General features: G+C 32.7%; 1 long non-coding RNA gene and 1 pseudogene across 2 annotated transcripts in view; both read left to right on the forward strand.

The window, feature by feature from the left end:
• LOC128250464 (uncharacterized) overlaps window positions 1–12,500 on the forward strand; it is a 495,659-nt gene that overhangs the window by 196,186 nt on the left and 286,973 nt on the right. The window lies entirely within an intron of this gene.
• Window positions 6,804–6,903, forward strand: LOC128247174 (U6 spliceosomal RNA; annotated as a pseudogene).

The raw sequence follows: 12,500 nt of genomic DNA on the forward strand, positions 1-12,500 counted from the left end.
TACCCCCAAATTTCAGTCCTTGTGCCTATAGTAGAAAGGATTATAATATGGCAGTGAGCTGCAAAATACTTAACAGCATTTCATCAATCTTTACATTTTGAATTCAAAATTCTGCCGAGGTTGACTTTGCCTTTCATCCTTTTAGGGTTGATAAAATAAGAAGCAGTTAATCACTGGGTTCAACGTGATTGATTTATCTTTCCCCTGATATTACTAGCTTTGTGCCAAAATTTGAAACCATTATTATTATTATTATTATTATTATTATAGTGATTTAGAGAAGCTATTTCATATTGTTTGTTCCTTGTAAAATTCTCTTCAATTTATTAATTCTGCTTGTTAAAGATTTACATTTTTTGCTATTAACAACTAGCTTATCTTCTGTTATTTACTTGAATATTATTATTTTCTCTTGGTGATTAAATAAGTCAGCAATTTATTCAGAATTCCCTTTAGTCTCTGGTCTGTTTGCTCCTTGGTTACAGTTTCATAAATCATTAAATGATTCAATAGAGAATTTTTCATCATTATTATTTTGATACAAATATTGATTTTTGTTTTTAAGCTGTATAACAATAGCTGCAAGGCATAGCAAATAAATACATAAATAAGTAAATAAACAAAAGCTAATAATAAAGATATATATAAAAAAAAAAAATAAATAAAAACAGAGAAACATGCAGAGTATAAAGTATGATGATTTCATAAATAGAAAAATAAATGTGAATATGAGATTTTCAGAAGTATATACATGTATACGCAATAAATACATTTGTAAGATAATGATACCAGTTGCTATTGAGAGAGAGAGAGAGAGAGAGAGAGAGAGAGAGAGTGTGTGTGTGTGTATCAGGAAATCTTGTTGTTTTTACCTTTGAGCAAATACTCCCTCCTTGCTCAAACTTGTTGATAAAATTAAAGTTGCTTTTATTTCCCTTTTGCTCATTTTCCAGTGGTTCTCAACCTTTCATAGCTCAGTAGCGATCCCTACTTCCATCTCTCCTTCCTTGCAGCTCCCTTGTTCCCTTCAACTGAGTGACATTTTACAAAGCTCTCATGGAAGGTTTTGATAGAGGCAAACACAAGCAAAAAAATGTTATTTTAATGAGGCAGAAGTTAATTTTGTGCAATGGTTTATTATTCACATTTTGTCGTACTATCCCATCCATCATGTGCCTCTTTCTAAATGTTTACCTGAACTGATGCTCCCCTACTGTTAATTTTTTGAGGAAATTATTAAAAAAAAAAGGAAGAAATAGACAGACGAGTGGCTGTGTGGTAAGTAGCTTGCTTACCAACCACATGATTCTGGGTTTAGTCCCACTGCGTGGAACCTTGGGCAAGTGTCTTCTACTATAGCCTCCGGCCGACCAAAGCCTTGTGAGTGGATTTGGTTGACAGAAACTGAAAGGCGGCGAACTGGCAGAAACATTAGCATGCCGGGAGAAATGCTTAGCGGTATTTCGTCTGCCGCTACATTCTGAGTTCAAATTCCGAGGTCAACTTTGCCTTTCATCCTTTCGGGGTCGATAAATTAAGTACCAGTTACGCACTGGGGGACAGTGTAATCAACTTAATCCCTTGTTTGTCCCCTCTATGTTTAGCCCCTTATGAGCAGTAAAGAAATAGGAAACTGAAAGAAGCTTGTATATATATATATATATATATAAGACCGATAGAATAAGTATTAGGCTTACAAAGAATAAGTCCTGGGGGTCGATTTGTTCAACTAAAGGCGGTGCTCTAGCATGGCCACAGTCAAATGATTGAAACAAATAAAAGAATAAAAGAATAAATATATAATGAAATTATACTGGACTTTGATGCATCATCAATCATATTTTACTACCTACAGAGATATTTTTTGTTTTGAAAATGTGTTTGGAATATAAGTGTTATATCTGGTTGAAGTATAAAATTTCTGTAAAAATTACAGTTTTTCTCAACACCCAGAGTCCCCTTCGTGAACCCTCTTGATTCTCCACCTCTTTGTGGGCTCCCTCCCTGCCAAGGGTGTGCCCACACCATGGATAAAAGCCATTGGACGTGGTGTTTACTAGCAAACTTCTGCATTTTCTGTGGTACTTAAGATGATGAGGGCTTCATTGGTGACCCAAATATCTACCCTTAGTAATTTGATTCTTTAAAATAATAACTTTTTCTAATATAGGTACCAGGCCTGAAATTTTTTTTTTGGGGGGGGTGGCTAATTGATTATATTGACCCCCAGTGCTCAACTGGTATCTATTTTATTGACCCTGAAAGGATGAAAGGCAAAGTTGACCTTGATGGGGTTTGAACTCAGAACGTAATGACGGATGGAATGCTGCTAAGCATTTCACCCAACATGCTAACAATTCTGCTAGCTTGCTGCCTTAATAATAATAATAATAATAATTATTATTATTATTATTATTATAATTATTATTATTATTAATGATAATAATATTAATAATAATTATTATTATTATAATTATTATTATTATTAATGATAATAATATTAATAATAATAATTATTATTATAATTATTATTAATGGTAATAATATTAATAATAATAATTATTATTATAATTATTATTTTTATTAATGATAATAATTATTATTATAATCATTAATATTATTAATGATAATAATAATAATAATATTAATAATAATAATAATTATTATTATTATTATTAATGATAATAATAATAATAATAATAATAATTATTATTATAATTATTACTAATGATAATAATAATTATGATTATTACTACTACTACTAATAATAATTATTATTATTAATAATAATAATAATTATTATTATTATTATTAATAATAATAATAATAATAATAATAATTACACTTCACCGGATGTGCTCATAATTCTGCCAGCTCGCTTCCTTATTAATAATAATAATGGTTTCAAATTTTGACACAAGGCCAGCACTTTCGAGTGTTGGGGTAAGTTGATTAGTTTGAACCCCAGTACTCAACTGGTACTTATTTTATTGACTCTGAAAGGATGAAAGGCAAAGTTGGCCTTGGTGGAATTTGAACTTAGAATGTAAGGACAGACGAAACACTGCTAAGCATTTTGCTGAGCGTGCTAATGGTTCAGCCAATTCACTACCATAATAATAATAATAATAATAATAATAATAATAATAATAATAATTCTTTCTACTATAGGCACAGAGCCTGAAATTTTATGGGAGGGGATAAGTCAATTACATCGACCCCAGTACTCAACTGGTACTTATTCTATCAACCCCAAAAGGATGTAAAGCAAAGTCGACCTCGGCAGAATTTGAACTCAGGACATAATGGCGGACGAAATATCACTAAGCATTTTGCTTGGCATGCTAACAATTCTGCCAGCTTGCAGCTGTAATGATTATAATAATGATAATCCTTTCTACTAAAGGCACAAGGCCTGAAATTTGAGGGAGGGGACTGGTTGATTACATTGACCCCAGTACTCCACTGGTACTTAATTTATCGACCCTGAAAGAATGAAAGGCAAAAATTGACCTCAGCGAAATTTGAACTCAGAGCGTAAGGATGGGTGAAATGCCACTACTCATTTTGCCCACTGTGCTAACAATTCTGCCAGCTTGCTGCCCTAATAATAATAATAATAATAATAATAATAATAATAATAATAATAATAATAATAATTCTGGAGTAGTTGTCAAACAGAAAGACTGCCTGGTCATCTTTGTCAAAGGGATATTTCTCAAAGTGGACTTGATCGAAAAGATAGGGCAGACATACTACAAAAGAAACAGCTTGATGCAAGCTGAGAAACAACAATCGACCTTATTCATGTGTGTAGGGGCCCCGAGTCTCATTCCTGTTTGTATTAGCTTATTATAAAGAAGCAGTCACTTGTAATAACACAACCCAGTTATATGCAAAAAGGTTTGAAAAATTCAAATCAATTTTGGATATGAAATGTACCTGGTAAGGGTAGAGTTATCACACCTTATCAATGTATCTTCTGTAAAGCTATAACAAAAGACTGCTTTTGTAAATGTAAAAAGGAAAGTGCATAACTAACTGTATTGACCTTAATATCTTACTGGAACTAATGTATGAAAAGTCAAACTGTAATAGCATAATTCTTTTTTTTTTAACTTCTTTACCATGTATATTTTAAGTAATTTATATGTGAAATAGCAGAGTACTAACAATATAGCCGAGGGAAAATGTCTCAGGGAAGTTGTTTCGCATACTAAATATATGGTATACTCTCACATATGTAATTTGTTGAAAAAGTAATTAACTGAGATTAACTGTTGGAACGGTAATTAATTTAAGTGATTTATAGATAAAAACTCCTTCTGAAAGTGTTGGCAATCTAAAAACAATAAACAAGGGAAATAATTCTAATGACATCAGTTGGTTGAAATATTTTGAATAATATGGATTATGTGTTTTGAAGTGAATCTGGTTTTTAAAGCTAATTGGTGGAATCAGTATTTTGGGATATTTTGGGGGATATCGGATCTTCTCAACAGAGAATATTCTACTCGGTTGACAAAATGAGAGAAAACTATAGGACCAATAGGGTGGCAAGTTAGCAGAATCTTTTGCATGCCAGGTAAAATGCATTTCGTCCATATTTACATTCTGAGTTCAAATTCTGCTGAGGTCAGCTTTGCTTTTCCTCCTTTTGTGGTTGATAGAATAAGTTCCAGTTGAATACTGGGGTCACCTTAACTCCTCTCCTGAAATTACTGGTCTTGTGCTGAAAACTGAAGCCAATATATAGAAGCAATGTAGTTACACTCATTCTGAATATCAATTCCATGACAAAGAGAAAATAATGAGGAGAATTTTGCACCACCAACATCATTATCATCATCATTTAATGTCTGCTTTCCAAGCTGGCATGGGTTGGACAGTTTGAGAGGAGTCGCACTGGATGTCCTTCCTAATGCCAATGTCTTTACCCACTAGAGAGAAAGAGAGACAGAAAACACTTTTGCTTTTTAATTACTTGGATAATCTCAATTAACCCTTGCTTATTCGTTCACATCGCTTTGACTTAAAAATTCATTATCTTTTAGCTTTGAGACTTCAATTATGGGATTGTTTACTTTCAGTATGACATTATGAGGTAGGCAAAAGAGACTGTATTTAACCAGTTTGAACATAAAACAAACAATATTTTGGCTGGATATGGCTGGTTCATATATGCCTGGTACTTATTCTGCCAGTTTGAAGGGTTAATCTGTCTGTAACTCGCCGTATCATGCATCTGAGATGCTGTTGTATGTATATTTCATATGCAAACACACCTCAGAGTTATTTTAACTTAGTCATATTGTGTTGATATTCATAATCAGCACTATTACACTCCTTCAGTTTACACACACACACACACACACACACACAAGCATGTCTGTGTGGTTAAGAAGCTTCTTCCCAACCATTGACCTTGGTTTCAGTCCCACTGTGTGGCACATTGGGCAAGAATCTTCAACTATAGCCCTGTGCTGACCAAAGCCTTTTGAGTGAATTTAGTAGATACAAAGTGAAAGAAGACCATTGCACGAGAGTATGTGTGTGTCTTTGTATTTGACCACACCGCCACTGATAACTAGTGCTGGTTTGTTTACATCCTTGAAAATTAGTGGTTCAACAAAAGAAACTGTCAGAATAAGTACAGGTATATATATATATATATATATATATATAATGTGAGAGTTAGGGGTTGAGGATTCAACCCACTAAGGGATAGTATCTATCCAATATACTGCTGGGAGGGTACCCAATTATTGCTACACTAGTGTTATACCAAGTGTAATAAGTGAGTGCAGATACATATATATGTGTGTGTGTGTGTGTGTGAGATCAATATGTGTTATTGGAGTTATTACCTTTGCTTGATTTTTAGATTTTCAACACCCTAGAAGTAAGTTTCTCTCTATTTATTACTTGGATAGTCTCAGTTAATTCAAGTTTCTCAACCCACTGTATTACACATGTGAGACCTTACTATTTCTCTAGAATAACTTAACTGATATTGAAATTTAGATTTACAAAATTTATTTCACATAAAAATATGGAGTAAATTTATATGTATGTATTCAATTTACATCACAGAAACATTTTGTGAGTGCTTGGGGCCCAGTTTTGTTTATTGCTGTCAATATCTGTAAATTTAAAATAACATTATTCTGAACACTAAATATTTTGTAATTTATGTAGAAAATACAGAAAGAATCTGAACTATATCTATTTACCAGTTGATTTTTTTTTTTTTGTATATGAAACAAACCATAAACAAGACATTTTTTTGATGTCCGAATTAGAACAGCATTAATATTATTAAAAACACAGATTCTCATCAAATATTCTTTATATTTTTTAGGAAGCGATATATAAATTTATAGTCTCGCCCTAAAAAGCTTAACACGTACCTTCAGTTAAGATATTAATTCAATAAAGAATTTAAATGATATTTATGTATTAACTATCAGAAGCACATAAGAAAAGTAAACTAGTTTTCCGGTTCTGCAGTGTGACATTTTTACCAATTATATCATGCTTTTATTTTTAAATTCTATTTGATTTATATTTTTTCTAAATAAAGTAAAATTAAAAAAAAAAAGAATATAGAATATATCTAATTTACACTTTGAATATGATGAAAGTATATTTAGGAAGTACTGATCCTAAAACATTGCTGTGAGTTCTAAACTTTTTGTAAAAATTGTTCTTTCGCAGCGGTTCTCAACCATTTTTTGCCTATGGACCCCTTTCATTCCTGTTTTACTCAGGTGGACCCTCATAGCCATTTGATATTTAAAAAATCCTATTCTTTGGCAATATGCCAAAATTGGAATGATACTGAGATTAGCATGGCCCCTGTACATGGACAACACACAAATTCATGAAGTATTCCGTATTTTCTTTTTTTTCTTTTAGGCACAGGTGTGGTTGTGTGGTAAGAAGCTTGCTTCTCAACCACATGGTTCTGCATGGCACCTTGGGCAACTGTCATCTACTATAGCCTCAGGCCAACAAAAGCCTTGTGAGTAGATCTGTTTCACAGAAACTGAAAGAAGCCCATTGCGTGTGTGTGTGTTTGTCCCCCATCATCACTTGACAACTGGTGTTGGTATGTTTATGCCTCGTATCTTAGCAATCTTGCAAAAGAGACAATAGGATAAGTTCCAGGCTTAATAAATAAATAAATAAATAAATAAATAAATAAACAAGTCCTGGGATTGATTCATTTGACTAAAAAATTCTTCAAGGCAGTGCCCCAGCATGACTGCAGTCTAATGACTGAAACAAGTAAAAGATAAAAGGAAAGGTATTTTTGTAATTAAGTATTATAAGAATTTGTATAAAAAAAAAGTTAGAACATTTTGTGTATTGTAGAAGTACAGCCAATTTATTGCAGATAAATTTTAACAATGGAATCTTATGTGGCCCCTTCCAAGGGCCATATGGACTCTGACTCAGAACTACCGTTCTATAGTATTCAAACAGAAACCATTTTGCTTAAAAAGAAAACACTTTTGCTTCCAAATAGTGATGTTTTTGCCTTTATGAATTCTTCAATCTGATTGTGTACAATGGTTTTCATGAATGTCTCCTTTGATGACTTTCTACATGGTGATGTGCGAAGTATGTGCTGTAGCTCCATCTGGCTGAAAGTATGCATTATTAATTTCTCTTTCAGTGAGTTGGCCTACAAATGGAGAGACAATATTTGTCTTCAAAAAAATCGGTCCCACAATACGCTTTCTCAAAATTGCTATTGGGATGCAAAGGTTGCTCATGTGTCACATGTGGCTTCCTCAGTGTTCCATAACCTTATGTTTTGCGAATTTATGTGTCCCGACAGATGAAACCAAGTCTCATCAGTATGAAAACACCCATCCAGCACTTCAATGCATTTCTCGGCAACAAAGTTTTAGAACCAAAAACAACAATGAAGCCTTTTAGCATGATCCATAGTTTTCAATTCTTTACTGGCCAGCACTTTATATGGAAAGAAATTTAATCTCTTTTCTACTGCCGTGTGAGCACTTCTGAGGTTGATTTCCGTTTTACTGCGGAGAGACTTTTTGAACACCCTGTATAACTTCAGTAATAAATCTTGTTCCTTGACTTCTTAAAAAAAATTATCTGTTATCTCTAATCCTCTCTTTAGATTTAAACCAACCATATCTGGCTCAAATGTTCTATTTGTTTTATCTTCCAATTGTCCAGATCTGGTCTTTCATACCTACTCTATAATGTCATTCTAAAAATATACAATCACATCATTGAAATCTCAAAGCTACAAGATAAGGCATAATTAATTCAAAACAATGTGAATGAATAAGTATCAAATTGGACAGAGTAATCTGAATGTTAAGGAGTTAATCCATTCAACCTTCAGGTTTTGATTTAAATATCACAGCTGGTTGAGTTTTAGGGCATTTGAATATGAGCTGTATGAGTGTTAATTCATGCGAGGTCACTGATGCTTCACTCTGTGTGTAACATGATACTTTATGCCTTCTGGTTCAAATGACTTGTAATAGATAACAAGGTAAAATATATTGTAAGCAGAACTATTTTGTATATAACTAATGGGTTGTTTGTGGGCTCAGAAGTGTCATTCATGCTTGTTAACTTTAAGATAAGTACAGTAAAAGTGTCTTTGCTCCTGCCTCTTGTTCCAGGTGCTGAGAAAACTTGCTATGTAGATTTCCACAACCTGGTTCAATTCTTGAGTTTTAATAGAAATACCCATACCATTGCCCTGTTTTCACATATGGTATCACCATGGCACTAAATTTAGGAAGCTTGTTTCTGACACTGAAGCTGCTGGAAATAACAGCCAAAATCTCCAAATTACATCCTACTGTCCTACAAAATGAATTTATTGGTTCTCTAGCTATAGATATATTATGTCTTGGTGACAATGAAGTTAGTCTCTATTGGAACATCTTTCTCTATAGATCTGCTAGATTACAGTTGACTTGGAGTTACACAACAACAACAACTAAAACAATCTTGACATGGTTTAGAGCAGTGGTTCTCAACTGGGGTCTGCATGGCCCTGGGGGGTTCGTATCAGATTTCGTTATTAAAATTTACATGCAATAAATTGTTTATACTTGTACAATACACAAAATATTTTAATTTTTTTTATACAATTCTAATTAATATTTAATAATGAAAATACAATAAAAGCTTTTTATATACAGTATATGTCTATGGAGGTCCAGTATAGCAAAATAGGATCCAAAGGGGTCCATTGGCAAGAAATGGTTGCAAAACATTGGGTTTAAGGATAAATTATTTAAGAAGTTTTAAACACAGTTCTAGGTATTAGAATGAGGTATTAGAATTCTTTCTAGTATTAAAAAGAATTTCAGTATTGTCTTTCTATATAATGCTTATATTTTCCTTTTGTTGTTATGTCCTAATATTTAATGAAAATTCCAACTGTAAAATTGTTCCCAAGCCAAAAGTATATCAAATTTTACTTATTGTCAAATTTGTTTCATGTTTGATATTAAAGACAGTTTTCATTTCCATCTTGAACACTGAAGATTTTCATTTAAATTTATTAAAGCATATATATATATATATATATATGAACATTTAAAAATGATAGCAACACCAGCTTAATATTTTTAATATAATATCTGTGCCTTTTTCAAAGAATTTCTTTCTATTCACCCCAATTATTGTAATTGATTGATGTTTTCTTTGACTTGAAAGTATGGGATTGGTCAGAAATTAGGTGTAAATTTATTTTCTCTGAATACAGCTTGAAATTCCTGAATGCAGGATACTACTTTTGACACACATTAACTGCCAGATAAGTTGAGGCAGACATTCATGTTTACAGAATGAATTAAGAATATAAATTCTTTTAACATTTCATGAAAACATTATTGAAAATTTCCCTGTTATGCTATTGCAGTTTATTCATTACAAATGTACATGTCTGTTCATATACAGCCTCATTTTGTTTTGAAAATTTTATTTAACTTCATATAAGCTGTATCATGTTAAAGGCTTCTTTTTATATATATACCTTGCCAGGGTTGAAAAAAAAAGCTATAAATTAAATATTTTATGTTATATTTAGTTGATATTCTTTAATTTCTAATAATTCAACTAGGTAAAGCAGGGAGGAATGACTTTACCAGTCACTAGAAACACAAATAATAAATAAAGCAGCATATCTACCTTTTTTTATTATGAGTCATACAGAGAAGTCAATGCATAAATTGTCATTGTTGTTGTTGTTTGAATAGTAATGGATCTGTTTTCTTTTTTGTTCAATTTTTTCCTTTATGTTGTTACTCAATAATCATAATAATTTTTATAAACCACTAAGTCAAGTAGAGAAAGCAAAAAAAAAAAAAAGCAAAAAAAAAAACCCCAACAAGGAAAATATTAAAGTTTGGAATGTGCTGTTTATAGAATATATATACACACACACACATATTTATTACATACACATAAAATGTATTATAAAATGGTGTATCTGAAAAGTAAGATAAAATGAACCAAACCACCTAAAGTAGACAAACAAATAACCTCACATGAAAGATAAAGCACTTGGAGACCATAAAAATCCTTTCTGCTCAAGGCAAAGTATCCATTAATGATATCAGCCAATCAGTGAAATTAGAAGGCTGATGTTAGATAAAGCTTACTATTCATATCCGCCTGTTTAAAAAAAAAAAAAGAGAAAAATTACCAAGGACTGGTCTTTTCTTTCTGTCCTTCTCTGTTCTAATTGATATTTAATAAATGGATAAGGGTTTTCACTGGAGTCTGTAAAATCTGACCACAGTTCCTTCAACTTTATTACACATAGATATATACCATCATCATCATTTAACGTCCATTTTTCCATGCTGGCATGGATTAGATGGTTTGACAGGAGTTGGCATGGCCAAGGATTACACCAGGTTCCATAGTCTGTTATGGTTTGGTTTCTACTGCTGGGTGCCTTTCCTAACACCAACCATTTTACAGAGTGTTCTGGGTGCTTTTTATGTGGCACCACCACCAATGCTTTCTACATGGCACCAGCACCAGTGCTTTACACACACACACACAAACACACACATACACGCACGCACCAGAGTAAGCACAAATGCAAAATTGATGGGGAAAATAGTACTCAAATGCCGGAGGTAGAGTAATATGCTTTATTAATAAAATTGCAAAGACATCAGAAAAATTTTGCAGCTTTATTAATAAAGTGTGCGTGTATATATGTATGTGTGTGTGTATATATATATATATATATATATATATAAAGGTTTGGTTATACAAACAGAAAAATAAAACTCAAAACATGAGTATATAAATTTTTTTTTATTAGTAGTTGGCAGAAGTCACTGAGTGACTCAAGGGCCAAGAGTTTCATGTGTTGGCAATTATCAAATTGGTTTCAGATCAAAGAGTCATAAACCTACATATTCAGTGGTAATGACTCCCCCATTTATTTATGTGTGCATAAGAATGCATGTTTCTTTAAATTTTCCTTCTTTCCTTCCTTTCTTTTTTTCTTTCTTTCTTGATTGATTGATTAATTGATTGAACAGTGTAACATGCAAGCCATTTCGAAAATATGCGTTATCCATTCGATATAGTGTATTGTTTTTAGGATTTGTTCCAGAACAATCCAAGGAAATACTATTATCACTGGTATATAAATTCATGACCCTTTAATTTTAAACCAGTTTGATAAGTTCCCAATGCACAAAACTCTCAACTGTTGAGCTACTCTGTCTGTAACTTCTGCTGAAGCCGAGTATTAATAGACAAATGGTTATACATGGCTAAGAAGCTGGCTTCCCAATCACATGGTCCTGAGTTCAGTCTCACTGTGTGACACACTTGGGCAAGTGTCTACTGTAGCCTTGGGTTGAACAAAGCCTTGTGAGTGGATTTGGTAGACGGAAACTGTAAGAAGCCCATCACATGTATATATGTATATATATATATATGTGTGTGTGTGTGTGTGTGTGTGTATGTGTGTGTGTGTGTGTGTGTGTGTTTGTGTGTTTGTCTGTGTCTGTGTGTCTGCTTTTCCCCACTCTCACTTGACAATCAATGTTGGTGTGTGTTTACATCCCCATAAGTTCTGTCTTTACGTTCTGAATTCAAATTTTGTTGAAGTTAACTTTGCTGTTCATACTTTTACAGTCAATAAATTAAGTTTCACTGAAACACTGGGGTCGATCTAATTGACTTGTCTACTCCCCCAAAATTTCAGGCCTTGTGCCTTTAGTAGAAAGGATTATTATTGTTATTATTATTATTATTATATTGTGAAATATTACAGCTATAGGCGCAGGAGCAGCTGTGTGGTAAGTAGCTTGCTTACCAACCACATGGTTCTGGGTTCAGTCCCACTGCGTGGCACCTTGGGCAAGTGTCTTCTACTATAGCCTCGGGCCGACCAAAGCCTTGTGAGTGGATTTGGTAGACAGAAACTGAAAAGAAGCCTGTTGTGTATATATATATATATATAT

This window comes from Octopus bimaculoides, chromosome 2 (genome assembly GCF_001194135.2).
Source record: "Octopus bimaculoides isolate UCB-OBI-ISO-001 chromosome 2, ASM119413v2, whole genome shotgun sequence".
NCBI lineage: Eukaryota > Metazoa > Mollusca > Cephalopoda > Octopoda > Octopodidae > Octopus > Octopus bimaculoides.